This window comes from Lissotriton vulgaris, chromosome 8 (genome assembly GCF_964263255.1).
Source record: "Lissotriton vulgaris chromosome 8, aLisVul1.2, whole genome shotgun sequence".
Lineage (NCBI taxonomy): Eukaryota > Metazoa > Chordata > Amphibia > Caudata > Salamandridae > Lissotriton > Lissotriton vulgaris.
This window is the reverse complement of record NC_141696.1, coordinates 629,842,959-629,865,294: the sequence shown is the minus strand read 5'-3', so window position 1 is coordinate 629,865,294 and position 22,336 is coordinate 629,842,959. Positions and strand designations below refer to the sequence as shown.

At 43.4% G+C, this 22,336-nt stretch overlaps 1 protein-coding gene across 1 annotated transcript in view; it reads right to left on the bottom strand.

Annotated features, from left to right (window-relative positions):
- The window catches only part of LOC147697825 (organic solute transporter subunit alpha-like), an 876,545-nt gene that overhangs the window by 495,077 nt on the left and 359,132 nt on the right, over positions 1 to 22,336 (bottom strand). The window lies entirely within an intron of this gene.

Here is a 22,336-nt window from a genome sequence, read left to right as displayed (position 1 = left end):
ACTTTGAAATTCTTTTGTTTACTAAAATCCCTTGAAGGTACCTTCACCCCATCATACCTTTTGCCCAAACCCTCAAGGGTATACTGGGTTGCCCACTACAAATTCCCCTAATGGAGAAACAGCACCAGTTAAATTTATCCTGAAGTACGTCAAGTGTAATATGGGTATACCCCTGTTGAAAAGCTACACAGCTAAATGGAGAAAGCATAATCCTTGTGATGAATGGTGTAAATGTGCACACAGGGCTAGAGAATCCATTATCCACTTCATGTTATACACTTTTTATACCCCCATATAGTAATAACTTACAGAAGAGAGTCTCACTAAACTTCTTTCCTTCTTCTGTACATTCCTCACAAGTAACTACTATCAAGGGTGCCTAATTTGGGTGGTCTGACAAACCTTTTTCCACCATTCTCTTCCCTTTTTTTATATTTTACTTTCAAACTTGAGTTCATTTTGCTAAGATGGGTTAAGTTTCCCCTTTACGTATCTGATCTTTCCCCCAGACTTTAATCACTCTGGTGAGTCGCACATGTTATCTGTTAGAAATGCCATCATTTGTTTTGTAATACACACTGAATGACTCATTTTCCTCTCAGATGATGGTACTTGCTCTTTTTCCTCTTAGATGATGGCACTTTCAATAAAGTTTTTTAAAAGAACTCATCTGGTTGCTTTTTCGAGTAACCTTAAAGATGAGTAATTGTTCATGCACTGGACTTAAATTTGATAACGTTTTTAAGTATGGAGTAGACATCCTGGGATGTCTCCAGCCACGCCTCACTATGACTTGGCATTTTGCTATATGCTAACCTTTTGGTTGAATATCACCGGCATCTGAACGCGAACATCTTGCTGACTGATTACTCTTCAGTCTGTTGGCCACGTTGTTTCTAACACTCCTGCCGCACAAGGGTAAGTTAGACCGTATTATATCCTGTTTGCCGCGTGAGATTTATAATGGACATAATATCAACTGCTGGGTGACGCTAATCTTGTCTCTATTTTAGATGAGTTAGCTTCCCGCCGCCAGCACTTTACCCCCACACGCTGGCCTATTGTGGAGGTCAGTTTTGCTCCTTGTGTCAGATGGGCAGAATAAAACCCGCTATGTGGATATATTGGTTTGTGGGGCTACTTACTGGATTTTGGTAGCGTGCAAACTTGAGATAGTGGCTTGCTTATCAGCATAACTTTAGTTCACTTACAAACATGATTTGGGTATCTATTTGGCATTCTTGTCAATATCGATCCTGGTGATTGCCTGGTTACTCACCGGTAATATCCATTACTCCGAGTTCTGGTCTCCCCGTCCCATTCCTTATCAGTGAGCAGCTAGTCTGCTCCACAGAAACCTATAACCTAGCTAAGCTTTTTTGCACTTCCCCCAACATGGCGTCACTATCACGTGACAATAAAGGGGAAAGTGCATCACTGTAACATCCTGAGAATACCAAAGAAAACCCAGAACGAAAACAGACAATCACCCAAAGAAACCCAAGACAGGGAGGGAGGGAAGGGCTCAGGAATGGGACGGGGAGACCAGGACTTGGAGTAATGGATATTACCGGTGAGTAACCGGGCATTACATCCTCGTCCTGTCTCCCCGTCCCATTCCTTATCCGTGAGCCCATACCCAAGCACACAGTGTTTGTAAGAAAAAAACAGACCAAAAGGTGGGAGAAAAACAGGTCCATTCTAATCAACAGAAATAGCACATATTACAAACCATGTACCGCAGACAGGACATGAGTCCCAAAGGCAGCAGACGCCGCTATCCCCAACTGAAGCTGATAATGGGAATCAAACGTATGGGGAGTAGCTGAAGTGGAAGCATTACAAATGTTCCTCAAGGAAGCCCCGTTGAACATGGCCCAGGAGGATGAAAGGCCCCTGGTCGACCTACCCTGAACAGAAGAAGGGAGAGGACAGTGGAAAGAATCGTAAGCAGAAACCACAGCACCACTGACCCAACGAGACAAGGTGGACAAAGAAGGCCGTAGATACAGCCCTGAGATGCCATAGGTGACAAACAAGGAATCAACCTTACGGAAACCAGACGTACGCTCCAAGTAGATGCCGAGAGCCCTCAGCACATCCAATGAATGGAGGATCGCCTCCTCAGAAGAGGCGGGATCCGGAAAAAACACCAGGAGAACAATATCCTCCGGACAGTGAAAAGAAGAGCCCCAATCTCACCAACCCTCCGCCCAGAAGTAATGGCCACCAGGAAAAGAACCTTATCAGAAAGGAACTTCAGGGCCACTAGTCCAAAGGTTCGAAAGGAGGACCCGTCAAAGCATGGAGAACCAAGGGAAGATCCCAGGGAGGCACAGGAGAACGAGAAACAGGACGCTGAAGCAAAAAACTCCTCAGAAGGCGAGCCACCTACGGAGAGACAGAGGACACAGAGGAACCCTGAAAAGCAAGAATGGCAGCCCAATGCGCCCGCAGGTAAGAAATGGCAAGCCCCAAGACGAAACCATCCCTCAAGAAGTCCAACACCCTCACAGCCAAACAGGAGGCAGAGAGAGACCCTTCCCAAGACACCAGGAGGAGAAATTCTTCCAGTGACAGGCATAGGATTTCAAGGTGGAAGGGCGCCAAGACAGCTGGAGACATTGGGCAACCTCCACAGAGCAACCCAGACCCAGCAAACTCAACCTCTCAAGTGGCAAACCCCCATACAGAGGCTGCGCAGGGAGGCAATCCAGAGAAGAGGAGCCCGCAGAGGGTAGGGACACAGGGGAAACCTCCAATGTGGGCAAACAGAAAAGGTCAGTAGAAGGGGGAATCAGGACTGACGAGACCACTCCGGTACCACCAGGAGAACCTCCGTCCGATCCAACGGAATCTTCCGGAGGACCCGCGGAATCAAGGCAAACGGAGGGAAGTAAATCAGCAGCCCCGTCAACCATGGAATCGAGAAAGCATCGGTGGCCCACGCCAACCGAGAGGGAATGATGCTGCAAAACAGGCCATACAACTGCAAGTTTCCTTGTTTGACTCTCGGAATCTGGGGAGTCTACCTGCTCCCACAGAACATCATCTTCTGATTGGTCCAGAGGGATTTGGTGGGACGAAACCTCCAGAACCTTCTACCCTGTATTCATTGTGTGTTTCATAGAATAGTTAAGCAGATCCTGTCCTGACTTTACTGAGAGAACACCATTCTCAAACTGCTGAGTTGCAGTCTCCAGGGTGTTGAGCTTCAGGCTTGAGCATCCCCTCCTTTCCCCTGAACTTTAATTTGATTCCTTTGATGCGGTCACCTTCCATTTTGAACTTTCCCTTGTTACCTTCAATGCCTTATTTAGAATAGGGAAATTCCTTTATGGGACCAATTTACTTCTTATTCTGTGATCTCTATGTAATATTTTGCACCTTTGTTCTTTATAATGTACAAATTTAAATTGCATAATTGTATTGATAGTATGGCGTGTCACTGAAGTGTGGGGAGTTAGAATATTTAAGAAAAGATCCAGAACTAGCCCAAGTCCAGCCCAAGTACCTAAAGTCCATGACCCAGTTTGGAGTATTTGCAGTGTTTTGACGGTTCTGAAGGCAGTTGGGGTGTTGGAGGAGTGAGTATAAGTGGGTTTGCACATCACAAATTGTGTATGTCAAGCTTGCAGTGTTTGTGCTGATATTGTGAGTCTTGCTGTGTGCTGTCCATTATAAGTCTAAAAAGGCAGTGAAGCCAAAGGAAAGAGTAAGAATGCTTTTTGCGGATATCCCTGCTCATGTAGAAGCATATACTCTTGTTTTTGAAAATTCAAAGTTGTTATCAGACTCATCACAGTCCAAGATCCCCTGACAGATAAGAAGTATATTGTGTTGTTACTTTTGTGTGTTAAGGTTTGTGGTGTCAGTCTGTGAGATACCATTGGCGCACAATCCAAATAGGGAACTCTAACTGACTTTTCCGAGTGTACTAATAGTGATTGGTGCTGGTGCTAGTAGATCCTGTTTCATTGAGAAGCTACACTAGTCAGAGTGAGTTCCTGTAGGTCAAAATTTCTCTTTTGTGTGTGATAACGTTGAAAAGCATTATTCTCTGTTTATCCTCTTGAATGAGTAACTGCTTTGATTTTCTTTAGTGAAAGAAGCAACAGTTATTTATTAATTGTGCTTGCTTGGATGTTTTTGTAAAAGTTCAACTTGTGCAAAAGCATTGTAAAGGAGGAGGGACAGCCACAGCGAGGAGTTGGAACTTACATCATCAGGTGCCACACTGGTATTGGCTGGCTGGTGTGAGTGCTGTGCTGATATTGGTAATTGCCTCATCCGGTGTTGCACTGTGAAAGGTCCGCTTAGAAGTGCCACGTTGAATTTGGACATTGATATTGCTACGTCCTACATTGTGAGTGGATGAGAATCGCCTTTTGTGTACATTAAGATTGTTCATTCCCAATTGCCAAGAAATAACTGCATAAATGAAATATTTTAGAGCATTATGAGATTTAGTGAGTGGTGATGTGTAAGTTCCAAACCAAGAGGACAAGAAAGCTCATCCAGAAGGAAAGCCAGGTCAAAACATGGACATCAATGTTGGGCTCCACAAATGAATTTGGCTTAACCAATGGAACAAGATAACTGAGAAGGAAGGGTCATTGCAATTTTGCTGATATGGTAACTAATCTGAATATAATCGAAAATATGACACTTATCCCCCGCCTAGACCAGCACAGTATGGGGCTTTACATGCTTGGGAGCTGGCTAAACATGCCAAAGTTAAAGAAAAAAGCTAAAAAGACTTTTCATAGTTGGATAAATGCTGAATGGGATGCTGAACAGCAGCTATTGAGGATGGATATTGTTGATAAAGTTAAGAGGATTTGTTGTCTTCCTGACCACCTCCCTACAACATAGTCCAGCATGCTAGTAGGAGACTCCCAGGGAATAGTGGTGGCACTACACCACCGATCAATTTGTATTTCTACCCCCCCACACCGCCCAGTTTATACAGTTCTTGTTCCCCTATTATAATGACAAGACTGTAACTGTTCTGGCTGTAACTTACTCCACCACCACTGCTTTGATTCCTGTAATTTCATGTGCAACTGCTGGAACCCCTGTTACCTCTTTAATTTTCAGGACTCAAAATTCACAAGTAGCCATAGGGAGTCCCAACCCGCTAGCTAACAGGAGCTATAGCCTCAGAACCTAATCTAGTGGTCATGACACCGGTTGCTCAAGGTACTACTGGGTTCTTCGATATAGGGACATGACCCTGAAGTGAGGGAGTAACTCCGGAAAGGGGAATCAGAAGATATCGATGATTGTCTAGTGGCTCAAATGACTTTAATTCCTTTAGATGTCCCTAGATTGGTTTTGGAATTGGATAGGAATTGGATGGGATCATTAAAGGAAATTTGGATATGACCTATCTTGAACGGTATCGTGAAAAAAGCTCACATTTTTAAGTAAGAAAATAACTTGGTGTGCTTTAAAGGCACATGAGAAATAATTGCCAGAGCTAGGGAATGATTAGAATATTGATATATCCAAAGGTCCTGCTTTGCATAAGAGTTTTAGGGTAAATGTTGCTGAAAAGATAATTACAACTATGAGGACTTTTGGAATGAAGATCCACATTAGAGAGTTGGTGATAAGAATACAAAAAAGACATAATTTAGATACGATGCGAGGCAGGTGTATTAGAAAGGAACGTCTGAGAAAGGAAGATACTGGAGGGTCAAAGAAAATGACCTCACAAGAAGACACCACTATGGGTGCTTTTCCTGCATGGAGGGGGATACGTGCATGCACTCTGGAGTCAAGGTGATCTTGCCATATTTACAAATCAGTTTTCTAAATCAAGGGTGAATCACAACTTGTGATATACCCAAGTTGAGAAGTTTGTGAAAGTTGCGAAGGTGTTGTGGGAGTTTTTGAATCCCGTTCTCAACATTGTAGTTCCTAGCGATTTGTGTGATAAATACAAGGTATCGTTACAGTGGCTGAATGTGGAGCCTCAGAGAGTAACTCAGATGAATACGCCATCTCCTCAAGTATGAGCAAGTGATACATTTTTTGAAGGGTGAAAATCCACATAATGAGGTTGACTGGTTGAAAATAGATCGAACCACACAGGAAGCTAAGTTAGTTCATTTTTATAATGAACTCCTCATACAAATGTTCAGACAACAAAGTGGAGTCGAAATTTCCCTGAAAGAGGAAATATGAGCAATTTTGTGCTGCAGTTTGTTCTTGAGTTATGCCCAGAGATTAGCTTGCACATTCAGCAGAATGTGATTTGTTGGCAGAGCAAGACTTTGGATGAGATTCTTCCATATGGAGCGATGAACAGGAAATGAAACAGAAGAAATTCCTGAAGAAGTTTATGCTGGCACAGTCTAAGTTTGCACAGAAGAAATTCAGGGTGACCCCCCTATGAGGGAAATGGTTGGGATGTAGGGAGATGGATTCCAAGGCTGAGGACAGATGATGCACGGAGGAAATAGTATTCCTCAAGGTAGATGTTGTGGTGTTCTAATAGACCCGAACACTGGAATAGATGTGAAAACATTGAAAAGATCAAATGCCTGACACTATTGTAACAAGCTGGGACATTAGAAGAAAGAGATTAGGCTCAACCCTAACCTAATGTCTGGTGATGGTCAAATGCAAGGTGTAAACTTAATGCAGATGCAAAATGTACAGATGTAGAGACCTCAGAATGCCCGGATGTCTCAAGTCCCGATGATGCAAGTTCCCCAAGCCCCAATGGCTCTACAGAATATAGGAAACCCAAAGCTCGATATGAAGTAGGTTCCAAGAGCTAATCCGAATTTCTTTGAGAATCATGCCAGTTTCCAACAGTTTCCAGTTGTTTATACTACTGGAGACTATAGGTCTGATCAATCACAATGACCGTGCTTCAAAGGGGGTAGACCACGGTGGTCCATTTGTAGAAGGAAAGGTGAATAGCTACAAAATTTCATTTTTGATTGACACTGGCGCTACCCAATCCACTGTCAGAATAGCGGGTGTCCAAACCTACCTCTCTCAGCAAAACAGATCCAAGTTGAAGGTGTTGCTAACAAACAGAAAATTCCCAGTCAAGATAGGTTCTTTTGAAGAAGTCCACCAGGTTGTGGTTTGCAAGTCTAGTCAGCTTACATTGTTAGGTAGAGATCTATGTTGTAAATGAAATTGCATAATTTATTGTACACCGTCAGATGGAGAAGGGCGTGCTTGGCTCAATTGAGCTGGATTCATAGTATGGTGGGCCCCAGGCCATTGGGAGTAAAAGGCCTCAAACACTACAGTTGGAGCCAGTAACTCCTGCTTGCCATGTGGACCCCTGAACAGGATTCTGACAGTTGGCAGCAATCAGTGGAATGCCTAACATTTAGGAGCCAAAAGATACAGAGGTGGCATTGGCCATTTCCAATTTTCATCAGTGTTGCAATAAGTCCAATATTTTTTTCTCTTTTACTCACAAAGATGACATGCATGGTCAATGGAGAACACAGGTTTGGGGATTGACCTCAACACCATATCCATAGATCAGTTGAAAGATTTTGTAGGGACAGAGGGAGAAGTATTCCCAGGAGTAGGGACAAAAAAGTCCTTGCTAATTTTACTAGGAGCCAGTTTCGATAATGGGTAAAAGGAAGGAGACTGTAGCTGACCTTGGGGACGGAACCATGTTAGGAACCCAGGAAGAAAGCGTTGTGGATTCAGACTCTAGGATACCCATTAGCACAGATATATCCCAGACGAACTCCACGTGTGTCCCCTAATGCATTGTCTTGAGTTTCACCAAGAGACTCACCATGTTAGTTTTTATAATCACTCGGGTGTATACACCACCTTAAATTTCTAGGGTTCCATTGTCACCACTTTCAGGAATAAATCCCTTGGGTGGGTTAAATTTAGCAGAGACCTTGAACTTGCAGTTGACACTTCAAAAAGCTAAGGTTAAGGAAGATGAGAAAGCCAGAGAGTTTGAGAGGGAGAAGCTAAGACTAGCTCACTGGAAACAAGAGAAGAGGAGATGGGAGAGACAAGAGGAATAGGCCCAGAAGGAGAAATTGCAAGAAAGGGAGGAGAAATAGAGAGAAAGGGAGGAGAAGCAGAGAGAGTGGGAGGAGAAACAGAAGGAAAAGTAAATACAGCTGGAAATGGAAAGGATAGCTCTTGAGAGAGAGAGACTTAGGATGGCAGCAATATCAACTATATCTGGTATAAATGACTCTTCTTCCAGTTCAGCCCAGGTTGTGGCCAATATCCCAAAATATATTGTGCATATGTATGTGGAAGGTCAGGATGTTTTGGAATAGTTTGTGCGCTATGAGGTTACTCGTAAGGTGCTGACTTTAAAGGAGGTATCTAAGGCAGCTACCTTAATATGATACATGCCATTGGGAGGGACAGCCAATGAGGAAGTACTAATTAGGTGGGGTGGGATGAAACCAGCTCAATACCTGCAGAGATTCTGTGACTGCAAGAGAGCGGATGGTGTTCTGTTTGAGACTTGAATTCATGGTGTAGTGTGTGATTGAAATGAGTGGGTAAGAGAGATGAAGGCCAACGATTTCAGTCCTTTAACCATTTGTTGGTAACAGAGCAACTCAAGGAGGAGGGCTCTGTAGAAAGCTGGCTCTTTATATACTATACCAAAGTGAGGTATAGTGTGCACAGAGCCAGTGGAACCCCAAAAGTAGGCAGTGATAAAGTTAGATAGCACCTCACTCTCTATTTGTGGTAGTGTGGTCGAGCAGTAAGGCTTTATCAGAGGACAGTGTTAAGCATTTTTTGTACACACTTAGTCAGCAAATGAATTCACACGCTCAAAGATTGAACTTCAGACCAATTGTTTTTGTATAAAAATATCCTTTTAGTTTTTTTATTTTCTAGAACCAAGCAAGCCTGGTACAGGTAAGTGATAAATACTTTGCAGTAAATATACAGTTTGTAACACAGTTTGGATTGCAATTGTAAATGCACTTTGTTTCGACTTACATGTGTGTTTTTGAGAAATACAATGCTTTAAATACAGAACATATACTTTGTATAGGATTTTCAGTAAGATCACAGGTAAGTTACTTTTGAGATTACTTTTCTTACACAGTGTAGTATACCTGAATACTACACTGGGACATTTCCTGTAAACAGGTGAGTAAAATCGTTTTAGTTAGTTAGTACAATTTTAAAGACTTTCTGTAGGTTTTCAAACTCCATGCTTAAGAAAATCAGTCAATGTTATCCTATGGCAGAAAATAGTGTTATCGGTTTTAGGGTAAGTATTCGGTAGTGGGAGTTGAGGTTCTGGGGTTAGACTTAGGGGTCCCAGAGGGTCATGGATGCACTCTTGTTACATCCTCAGGGGCACTAGGGCAGCCGGGTGCAGAGTGCTGAGGCCCAATATTATCCAACAGGGGATAGGGGGCCTCCGGTTGGGGGCTGCTGACGAGCATGCCACTTGGTTGTGGGAGCAAAGCTCCTGGACTGTAGCTCAAGGCAAATGGGGAAACAAAGTAGCACCAAAGGTGCATCCTCAGCGGCACTAGGGCGGCCGGGTGCAGGGTGCTGTTTTGATGTCGGGCACCCTGTTGTTTGCAAATGGGAACCTCCGGTCTGCAAAGGCACTGCAGGCTCGGGGACGAAGGTCTTCTGGGTGTGACCACCACTCCGAGAGGTAAGTTGGGATGTTGGGGGTTGGTTAGGTACCGTCGGTTGGGCAACCAAGGCTGTGGGGCGTCGGGTGCATGGGTACCTATTAGGGTCGGATCTTCTTACCAGATTCTGGTCGCGGTTAGCTGGACCTCCTGGATTTGGGCTGCAGGCGTCGGCTGGAGTTTTGGGGCAGGTCAGGGGTCACCAGATCTCGGGTTAGGATCACCAGGAAGACCTTCTCGTGGTGTTTGCCCACTTGAGCTTGCCATCGATGGGGGGTGCAAAGTGGTGCGGATTAGCAGTGTCCGGCTGGAGCCAGAGGTTGGAGATAAACAAATCCAGTGTTCACGGGAGATACAGTCTTTGTGGTTGAAGGCAAACAGGTCCTCCGGGGTTTTCAAGGTTGCTGGCTGCAGGACACACCGGGATTTCGCAGGAGCAGGTTTGGGGTGGAGACAGGCCGGTAGTCAGTGGGCTTCTTCCTCTTGTTAGCTCCGGCACAGCTGTTTGGTCTTTTTTGTTTTCTTGTAGTTTCCTCTGGTCTGCATTCTTGGTTCAAGGCTGACCCTAAGTACTGTATTTAGGGGGCGTTTTAGGGATTGCAAGGTCAGTAGCCAACTTTAGTGTGCTCAACCCAAGTGGGGGAGTGAGCACAATCCCTAATCCTGATTGGGGAGGGCCTGAAGAGTGGACTTTACCTGACCTGCCCCACCTAAGGGGTGGGGTTGGCAGAAGTGGGCACACCTTCTGGGCTGGCTAATTCTTCCCGCCAGTCTTCCGGCAGAAAAGGAGGAAAGACAGGAAGGGGGCCTGCTCCTGATAGCAGGAGAGGCTGGGGGTCACATTACAAAGGCTGTCAGGCCTTTGAAGCTCCCCTGCCACATATGGCTCTTCCTGTCCTGGGGGAGGTGTGAACACCTCTGTACAGGAAAGGCTTTGTTTCTGGGCTCAGGGAGCAAAGGCTCCCACACTAAGGGTCCAGAAACATGTCTTGTGTGTCGATTTAGATTCCGTATATAGATTTCCCGATTTATGCCCTTATATAGGTACAATTCACATTGCCCTTATTTAGGTATAGAAATCTAGCCCTTATTTAGGCATTCTCTATGCTAACCAAATACAGGCATGCCCACCTACATCCGTTCATCTACGTGACAACGAGTTCTTGCAAAACCAGACTCTTAAGCCTTTAGGACTTCCCCTTGCTTGGATATTGATTTCTCCAAGAACTCATTTATTGTGCATGAACATCTACTCGTTAGGGGTTCATTCATGACGTTCTTATGCCCGACCTTTATGTCAATACTGGCATTCCTAAACACCTTCAAGGTATAAATATACCTTCACTTGCCATGCCGAATCACGGTTCGGCTGTCTACTTGCACGATGCGGCTCACCACGGCAAGTTCGGAAGGAAGTCCCCAACTGATGCACTGACCAGACGCTGCCATCCTCCTCGCAGAGAATCCAGCTCCAGTGTTTCTGACTCACCTTGCAGGGTGTTAGAGATCGAGACCCGGAGAGAGATTCCAACCTCACTCATTCTAAGGTATGGAGCGGACTAGAACCTAGAAGGGCTTTTGGCAAATCTTGGCAACTATAGCTAAACTAGACTATAGCTAAACAGCATCTACTTCTTCCCTTGTTCTACACTTAGGTTAGGTACATTGGGTTAGGATTATTTTAGAAGCACCAGATGAGTATTTTAGCCTGTGTTATTTATGTATGTATTTTTATGACTAGATGTCATAGCTACAAGCCATGCGATTGCAGTATTATTCCATAATACTGCTAACGCTGTACATATTATACTTCACATTCTGTCTTACGATTGTAGCAGTTCATATCTCTTGCATGAGAAATAAGACTGTACAATAAACCCTTTTTATTGAAACGCCTGTGTACATATTTCTGTGTGAACTCTGTAGAAACGAAGCATGCACGATTGACTAAGTGAAACGGTTATCTATTGTTTCCACAATTCTGAGATTGTTCCGTTTCTAAGGGAAACAAAGTTGTCATGTGTATGCAGTTGTCAGAAACTAAACCCTTCTTGTTCATTCGAGAATTTTCTAGTGACCTCTGAGTTAGCTGGCACACACAAGTAATTAAGTTTAATATACTCGATAGAGACCTACTGACCTCAGTCCTATGTCAAAACTATAGTGTATATTTTTCCAATGCGCAGAGCCTATCCGGGATATAGGAAATACACTACATGGCGCCCAATGGTTTGGTAAGGCACTCATTTAACGCTAGATACTGAAGTAACTCAGTCGTGCTTTTCTCGGAGACCCCTACTCATAATGCTCCATGAGACGTCTGGAGTGGGTAAGGGATAATATCCTCCATAGCTGAGTAGGACGAAAAACCTATGTATTAGCTACTTGGTTTGTTCAACGTTGAAGGATACAGTGTTCCAAAAAATTATTCACCTTATCTTTATTCCCTTGAAACTTGCTCTGCAACTTTCATTAAACAATGGCCGAAGACCGCATTAACAACGAGGCTGTACCCGACCATGTCGCAGCAGCTTTTGATTATACAGGTTTTAATGAAACCGATGAGAATGCTATAATCATTTCTCAAAATTTAAGGAGCGCCATCACTCTAAAACTTACTGAACATGGCCTAACACCAAGATGTGGTAGAGCAGTTTTTGTGACAGAGGCACATGAATCTCATCAGACAGAGGTATTCTACTTATGGATAGTATTCCTTGAATCACATGTAAATGTAAATGTAGGTGTATTTATATAGCGCAACCTGTCACCCAAAGGGCATCCTGGCGCTTGCCTAGGGAACCCGTCCTGGTATTCCCCTGTGAGAGGCCCCGGCAGGGTGTCCACAGGGTGAAAGCCAGGCATCCCGCCGCGAGGGGCCGTCGTGGAGATTAAGCAAGCTATTGCCCAGAGTTGCAGAGTGAGACCCCGTGAGTCGAGTAGGCACCGGAGCAAGAATTGTCGAGGCCGTGGAATTTTGAGCCCGAGACCCGCCGAGGCAGGGAATCGAACCCTGGTTCACGGTCGATCCCAGCTTCCGGGTCTGCCGCCTCTAACCACTGAGCCACACTTCTCCACACATCCAGTAACTAAAACGCTTCACTTCTACAAAGAAGATGAACCACCTGAGGAATATATTCCTTTCGAGGATATAGAAATTCCACTCACATACCAGGAGCATAATCTTTGGTTTAAAGGCGCCTTAAAACATTTACCAGGCTCGGTCCACTAGGTAGACCAGGAGCAACATGGCGGGTTTTAGCCGACTATACACCTCATCCTGACATTGAAGAAATGACAGATGTAAAATTACTTACTCAATTCAAAGAGTTAATCAAAATTTATAGACAACTGGTTCAATATGTCATGCGGACTTTCCCAGTCCAACCAACAATAGCCATTCCAAGACAAACCTCTCACCAGGGGAATGTGCTAAAAATCACACCACAGACTTTATTTGTAGTCATGGGTAAAATGCTCACAAAACGTGAACAAATTCCGTTCTGGATAGCCCAACAAATTACTCAAATCGAAGCAGTATTTCCTAATATCAGCCCTTATGAGAAACATAGAATTCTAACAATCTGTTTCCCAATGGGGATTACATCACATCTGGAAGACTGCGCCACTTGGGGCACAGTCTTTGCTGCTATCTACACTAAAAAACATGGTGTTCCGTCTATGGAGGTAATACCTGACGTCCTGAAACAGATTCAAAATGAATACGGGGCAGAGCCTGCTCTGAATTTAGGTATGAAGTTACTGAAAAATTTTGACCAGGTCTCAACGATCATATTATCTAATATTAAAGGAGAAGCAGCATCAGCGTCAATCCGCCAGAAATTAATTGAATTTAATGTAACAGAACAATAACAAGATCTAGTCAGAATAATTGAAAAATCCTATGAAGAATTAGGCAGAAACAGTTTGGGTGGGAAACCAGTTAAACCACAACTGTCTGAAAGTCCTGAAAAGGCCTTTACAAAAAACAATCCTACCTCGTCTAAAAAGAAGTGGGAAAATAATAAACAACATTCAAAAGAGAAAGATTCTCAATCCCGAGGTAGGTCTCCTCAAAAGGAGCCCTCTGAAAGGAGGTATAACCTCAGGAATAGGGATAATTTGGGAAAACCTGACAGGTATCAAGATACTGATACACGTTCCTCTCGTACCTTTCAGATATCATCACAGACATCCGAAAGAAGAGGATGGTCAGATAAAGAAGAAGTACGCGTAAAGTCCAAAGACGATCAACACGTTCAGAAAAACAAAACCTCAATTATGCAAGAAGAAAGTAGCAGGTCTAAAGATCAGACATGCCGAGGATACTGAGAACACAGCTCAAGAACGGAGAATGGGCTCAGACAATATTGGACAGCGCAGTAGAAGTAACAATAGCTCGCCAGAACCTGAAGAGACTTCTGGCGACAGTGGACCTGAATGGAGACATTCAAGTTGAGACTGCAGACACCAGGGTTAGTTCTCCTCAAAGGTGATATGAAATAACGCTCCGGATGGAGGGAGACATTCCAAGAAAAGTGAAAGCACTCTTTTGGGAGCGACTTTCAAAGGGTTATTATATACTTCTAGCAGAACGGGACTGGCCACCAGAATTTGTCAAAGAATGCCCACATGGTGAAGACATCATTATGCCAGCCTTGTCCAACCATGTTCCAGTACATTTAAAATATAATTATGCCAGGAAATAGGCAGTTACCCATGCCCCAGCATTATACAAAAAACATGTAGGATGGGATGAGGACTCACCTTATCATAAGGTCCAGTTAAAAAATCAACCAACTGCACAAAGGCAGTATCCAATTAAGAAAGAAGCTAATAAACAGGTCAGGGAGATGTTAGATCAACTTCTATACCAAGGGGTGACTGAAACATGCACCTCATCTATTAACAATTCTTTGTTTCCTGTTTCCAAACCAGACAATACATATCGTCTAGTTTTGGATTACAGACACTTAAACTCTTGTTGTAAAATATTTGCAGTGCAAAATGCTCACAGTACAGCATTAATGAATAATATTGTACGTAAAAAATATAAAACCACATTAGATATTTCAAATCGTTTCTTTTGTCAAAACATAGCACCTGAAAGCAGGTATTCGACAGCTTTCTCAATACTGGGGACCCCACGTCAATTCTGTCGTCTCCAACAGGGATTTCAGATTAGTCCGGGTTATTCTCAGCAAGGGTAACAGAATTACTACAATCTTATTATCACTTATTATCACGAGGCATTGTCATACGGCGATGATATCTATCTGACAGACGATGACCTGAACAGGCACTTAAACAAGGTGAACACCATTATACTGGGCTTTGCCTCAACTTCCTTTTCCTAGGATATGAACTATCAAGTGAAGGCAAAAGCCTGGCAGCCAACTTTTTAGAAAAGTGTGCACTGCTCGAATCTCCAACAAGCATTTGCAATGCAATAGGTCTCGCATTTACATAAATGTGAGCTTTTGGCATTGTAAACGACAATGTCTTTTATTTATGTTTTGGTTTGTAAAACAAATAAAAGGCATTGTCATTTGCAAAGCTAATAGCTTAAACTCTTGCAAATGCGAGACCTATTGCATTGCAAATGCTTGTTTATGAATGTAACCTTTGTTCATCAGGCCAACAAGATCTAAAAGCAAACCTACAAATAACTCTTATACCAGACACACATGCCACCAAGCAAACAGAGAGCAAGACTGACCTCTTTAGGGGAGTTTGAGTGTCAGAATTAGTTCATTTAGCAACTTGCAGAACAAGTTATTCACAATCGCAGTTAGCGCACTCGAGCCGCTGTGAGACAGACTGAAGCCCAGCCATCGCCTGGTTACACCATCTACTATGAGGTAACAAGATGTATGTAGTCTTTTAAGTAATTAAATGCCGACTGGAATTTGCGCCAGACTCTCTGGGGTACAAGTTTTGGGAGGGGGGGGTGAGGCTAAGAGCGCTGCTGCCATGGCAAAAGTTAATGTGCGCACATAAGCGGTACCTGAATTTAGATGAGAGGTTCTTACCCCCGGCACACAGTGTTTCAAGTCTGTAATGAACTTAAAAATAATAGAAGGAAAAAAACGCCTAGGCGCTCAAAGCCCCGGCCCTCGCAGAGCACCGCGTCCAGCAGCAACCTCTTCGACGCAGAGGCTGGAGGAAAGTTTTTATATGCTGAGCTCTGGCTCCAGGCCGGCCCTCCTAATCTATCTTGAACAGCTAGTGAAAAACAAGTCATTAGCATAGGGGTTTTGGGCCTAGAATGGACTGCTAAGTAGAAACTTCCAAACACTCCTTTCGGTAAGGGGCGGGACTAGCAGGGAGCTCTGGGGACGAGCCAGCACTGAGGGGCGCTCAGCCAATGGTGCGCTAGCAGGGCGGAGCCCCAGAGGCGGCCGAAGGGCAGGGGCTACGGGACTGTATGGGATACCTAATACTGCTCGGGCTCAGAATCCTGCGCCGCCGCCGTCCTGCCCCGCCCGTGCGCCGCAACCGCTGATCCCGCAGGCCCCGCCGGAGCTGCAGAAAGTTAGCAGGCCGGAAGTTGTCAGCCTGTCCCTGCTCGGGAGCCCCTGTGTGTGCGCATGTGTGTGTGTGTGCCTGCGCGCGTGTGTTTTTGTGTGTGTGTGTGCGCATGTGTGTGTGGGCATGCGTGAGTGTGGCTGGTGCACGCGTGCGTGTGTGTGTGCATGCGTGAGTGTGGCTGTGTGTGTGTGTGTGTTATTCACTTGCTGGGAATGTGGGATAGGAGATGTGCACGGCGCAGGGCTGTACGTGAGCGTCCACGAGGTGAAATCGCAGAGGGCTTGCGTGTGCCCATCCCTTGTCCAACATTCCCACTTCACGCTGCTAACACCAGCTCGCCCTAAAAACGGGGAAAAACTTACAGTTGATTCTAGGTTTCCTGAATTTTGCAAGAACATACATTCTAAACTACGCAGAAAGGGTTAAACCTCTCTACGAATTAATCAAACTTGATTATAAAACAATCAATTTAACAAAAGAACACACAGAAAGTTTGCGTTCACTTCAAACTGACATGTTAGCAAGAAAACATTTACAAACATGAGTAAACGTACGCAACTTAGTGATCCGAATAATTCCGGGTCAATGCGAATTCACCTACTTAACTTTTAATGAAGGTGAAAAAGTACCAATTGCATACAAATCACATTTGTATACGCAAGCAGAAATGAAATTTACATTGACAGAAAATATTCTGACAGCCGTTCAAACCGCTGTAGCAAAAGAAAGAGCACTGGCACAGGGGAAACGCATTATGGTTGTGACTCCTGTACCAGCCTTAGAGGCAGTTACAAATGCAAGCATTCCGAATGCAAAGGCTTCACATCCAAGATGGATACAATGGGTTAATTCTCTTGCTGCAATTGATGTTGAATATGTTTTTGATCCTTATTTAAAAACACAAGCATTCCTGCAATACGAACACAAATGTCCTCTGCCTACTGAAATTCTATCTCTAGACCAGCACGAATTTATAATTTATACTGACGGATCTGCACAACCCGCTACGGGGAGTAAGCAAGCTTACAATGCAGTATGCATGATCGTTAAAGCTTGTATACGAGATGGAAAATTCAGACCTATGGTCACAAAAACGTAATCTCTAGGAGATTGTACAGCTCAGCAAGCTGAACTACAAGCATTCATACTGGCACATGAGAATACGGATCGCGAATTCCCCACAATCATAGTGTGCGATTCTTTTTACTGTGTTCAATCATACAATTATTATTTACTGAATTTGCTTCAAAATGGTTTAAAATATGCGAAAGCTGGCACAATCAAGCATAAAACAAAACACTCACAAGATACACACGCTGAGTCATCAACGTGATGGCGTTCACGTTGAAGGGAATTCATTGGCTGATGAAGCCGCGAAGGGGGCTGTGCAAATGGCTTCCGTAGCTGCAATCACTCGTTCAAAAACAATAATAGACAGTGAAATAATACTGGCTGTCAATGCTTCAAGCAAAGGCAGCGGTGCAGCATCACCTAAAAAGTTTCCACTCAAATACTCGTATACAATTGATCAGAACAATGTTCTGTTTGCTCGAATCCCTGGAGTGGGGGATAGGGTAATACCAAACATGGAACATAGATTAGGACTAATCCTAGCAGCACATGAAGGGCTCGCCTCTGCTCATGCAGGTGTTTCCGCCACAGTGTCGTTATTAAAGCAACAGACGAGAAACTATGTCCTGGACTGTGAAATATGCCAAAAGATGAAAGTCTCTACTGTGAAACGTCCTGCGCAGATGCCCCTATTAATTTCAGATAAACCATTAGCTTGTGTTTACGTGGACCACTGCGGTCCCTTACAAAGGGATGGTAACTATAAATATATCATGGTCGCAGTGGATTCGTGTTCAAGGTTACTTTGGATGTGGACTCAGCGCTCGATCTGTTGTAAAAGATTTGCGAGTCTTTATCGGCACATACGCAATAGGCACACTACACTCTGACCAGAGCCCTGCGTTTAACCTAGAGCTTACAAAGAAGCCATAGCCAGTTTGGGCGTAGCATTGCGGTTTTCTTCTCCATTCCATCCGGAGGGAAATTCTGTTGTGGAAAGAAAAAGCAGTCTATAACAGCTAGGATATTAGGTTCGGGTGATGAGTGGGTCAAACATCTTTATGGGGTCCAAAGTGCATTAAACAATTTGCCAAGAAGTTTTCTAGGGGGTGTCACTCCATATGAGGTCCTATTTGGGACAAGAATGTTGGTTCCGGACCTTGATTGTCATGGAACAGTGGTGGAAAATAAGAAATGTGATATCAAAGATCCTTTGGCTGTTTTACAGGACTTAAATGAACTAAGATCGAAACAAAGCAACGTGCTCCTGAAGCCTACCACCACTGGGGAAAAAACAACCGTCCCAGAAAGGCCTGTCTGAATCCCAAAGCTTGGTGATCTAGTCAGAGAAAAGATTGCGAACAAGAAGGAATTTGGGCCTTCTTACAGAAAAGTAGTACCTGTCCTAGCAATCCACGGATCAAGAACAGTACTACTGCAGCCTCTTGCTGGTAAAAAGAAGAAAAGATTTGTGTCAATTGACCTGATCAAACCACACTATGTGGCCGATACTAAGCAGTAGGCCAAGTGGACTCCAACAATGTAGCAGATGCACTCCTCTAGCTACAATCCAAGAGGTTCAAACTGAGAGACTCATCACCTTTGAAGAGTCTACAGTGAGAAAAGAAGGACTATGCAGTAATGCTATGGAACTCGTTCCTCTTGAAACCCAAATAACAGTTTGTCCTGATACACCTGTCTACAACAAAGTAACAAGTGATCAAGTGGTTCCAGCGATTTCAACAAATCTGGATGCAATTCAAACCATTGACAGAACTGCCTCTCGCTATTTCATTAACTTTGATATGTTTTCTGAGGATCCCAGCGAACCTGAAACAACGCCAGAACAAAGAACTTTCAAAGAACAAGCAACAGACTTTTTTCATCTAGTGAAAAAGACTTATCTGGTTTCACCATGGTTTGACCTATGGATTGTTTTGGGAACATTCTTCTATCAACTTTGGTTAGCTCTGGTAATAACTCTGGGTATGCTGATAAATGGAAGATATATTCAAATGGACACAGCAAGTAAAAAATTTAACTTACTTCTCCAGCCAAACAAACCATCCCATCGTGAACAAAGAGACTTGTCAGCAGTAAACATCACTGCCATTCCTATACCAGATGGTATAGTTTGGGACAGAACTGATTATGACATTTTTGGCCGGTCAGAGCTTTTGAAGATTCCACACTTATTCAAGATTTCATTAAGTGACTTCATTACCTCTAGTACCTTTTCTGATGATTGGAACTTCGAGACTGTTAATAATATGATGTCTGATCTCGAAATGTCTGCAGTATTCACAAAGCAAGAATATTTACAGGGTTCATCAGACTATGAACAAATGTATTGCGATAACCATTATGGTTATCATTTCTTGCACAAATCTGCAATGCATAGAAATATATATATGTATAACCAATGGGAACATTGTCCTACACCTCCAAATGGTTGCTCAAAAGCTTTTGCAATGAAATTTCCATATTTTGCGGTGTTCAATGTATCCAATGCTGAGTCATTTTATTTTAAGAATATGAACAAGACAGGAACTAAAAATATGCTAACAAATACGAAACAGAATTATTATGCAGCCTTTATTGCCCAACTGTCTAGGCAAGATTTCGACTTTTGGAAAGACAATATTGAGACAAAAAATGTCTGGGGTACAAAATATTGGCAAGTGCAGGGGGTAGACGCTTTGTTTAGAGCCTGTATCATCCCTGAGCAAATTATGTTTTTGAATGACACCGTCCAACAAACGTCTTGCATTGGGTTAGCCAAGATCAAAGACATGAACACACCGACCATACCTATACCTACAAGTAATAGCACTACACGGGGGGAGGTCGGCGTACATAACATTTTTCCTCACAACAGATCAGATTCAGAATGGAAAAAATGGTTGCTCTGGCCCACAGACACAAACAAGTGTCAAAATCGATTCCTGAACAAAACACAGGGTTTCATTATCAATAGGCCATACCCAAGATATGTTCAAAGACAGCATCCTGGGATAGTAACAACATACATTGTAGGGAAACTATACCTTGATTGGCTACAGAAATCTGCACTTGAGGATGTAAAACAACACTTATCTTTACTTAAAGATGGCACAGACCTTAGGCGATTCTTGCTAGGACCAAGAAAACCGCATCAAAAAAGTTTAATATATGCCAGTATCTACTCTGCTTATAATGAAATATGGAAGATTACCCAAGCAGAGACTGCAGAACAAATATGAGAAATTGATTGTATTATTTAGAGAAATCTCTCTCTGTAGTAGACAATGGGTTAACGACTCTGTCGTCCCGGATATATTCATTAGACAGCATTGTGTCTTCTGCCATAGACATCATAGAACAAGACTTGGTCATGTTGAAACATGGTCAGTCTCAATTACGTTCTATCATGCTATTAGGCTGGACGCTACAAAACTTGCGTGCAGGCAATGTGCCTTGGAGTTAAATCAACACTACGTCACTGTTTTCAGAATTCAATCTCACTGATAAACAGATCAAACTGGCACAAAGGGAAGCAGACTATACAGTGCTGAGCATTGAAAAACTGGAAAAATTACCATTCACAGTGGCAGAAAAAACAGCTACTGAGTGGATCATATATGGTAAAATACTCTGCCTGTTACAATTTTCCATTTTCAGTATTGCCTACAAAATATACCAGCAGGCAAATATGAAAGGTTGGGTAAAGAATACATCAAGACATCCTGAGATTTACCATACACACACAGATGTTGGAGTGGGGGGCGTGGAGTATTTCTTAGCGGTTCTAACTATGAAAACTCACTAAGCGTTTCTCTCCTTTGTCAGGGTATTAATTTACACAGGGCATGCAATGGTTCCACTACAAACTTATCCTGTCACCTGCAAGGCTCACCAGCTGCAGTAATTAATCCAATTTTTGGATTACTTTCTAATGGAAGTTACCTCATGTTGAATGATCACAGCTGCTGTGGCATGTTGCCAGGTATCCCATATCTAGTGACTGTTTCAGCCAGGGTCGCTTGCTGTATGCAAGTATTGTTTCCACAAACCAAGACAGCCAGGGAGTCGCCTCTAAGGCCTTCACTGAACATCTCTTCTATACAAATTGATACTTTAAGCAGAATGAAAGCCATTCTTTTACAAAAAACTGTGCCACTGACCTCGGCCAAAGAAACCTATGATCTGCAAGTCGCAAGGACTTCTGCCGAGATAAATGCCCTTTTGAATACAAACTGCCCTATACATTTCTCAGGAATGTTGGAACGTATCTTAAGCATGTCTGATACACGTGGTATTGTACATATATGTAAGACCGTGTGTTCAGGACTGTTAGCATCTTTTCAAGCAGTCCTCTGAATATTTCCCAACTTCGTGCACTTTGTGTTTGGCCGACTGCCACTACTTTTTGGACTCGTTGCAGGGATCCCATTTTTGCTCCTAATGCTACGATATGGCAAGCAAATCACCAACGTCACTCCAAGCACCATAGAGAGAGCTCTATTGGAGATGAAGTGTTGTGAGCCCATCGTCTAAATTTTGGGTTTACCTCGTCTACAAAAATTAAATACCACATGCTTTCTGTCATTCAGACCAATCTGACAAGATTGCATCTTACCTGTTCTATGCTGCTTGCTTTGCGGTGAAGAATGTATGCTAGACATCTGTCTAACACTCCCATCAGTCATGTCTATGGATATCGATACTCTGCTGGACCTGGTAACGGCCCATGCTCTGTGTTGTCCCCAGCGGCTACCAATCCTGATTACGGCATTCGTTGAGATCTCACAAACGCAAATTGCTACTGCTGAGGTACGAGAGGAAACACCAGGCACGCAGGTAACATCCAATACGAACATTGCTGATGTGACCAATGCTGACGGCGATGCTTCTCACCTATGTGCGGTTAGTCTTCTAAACGAGGTAATCCAACTTTCACCTACAACGGTAGACAACATTCTGTCTACAGGATTATAAGATTTCATGTTTTCTCCATCCCCTAACACTGACTTTTGATTGAGGCACACAGTATTCTGGAGAGACTCTGAATTTGGCCTTCATTTTATGACTATTTTTTTTTTCCAAATTTGTATTTTTCATTT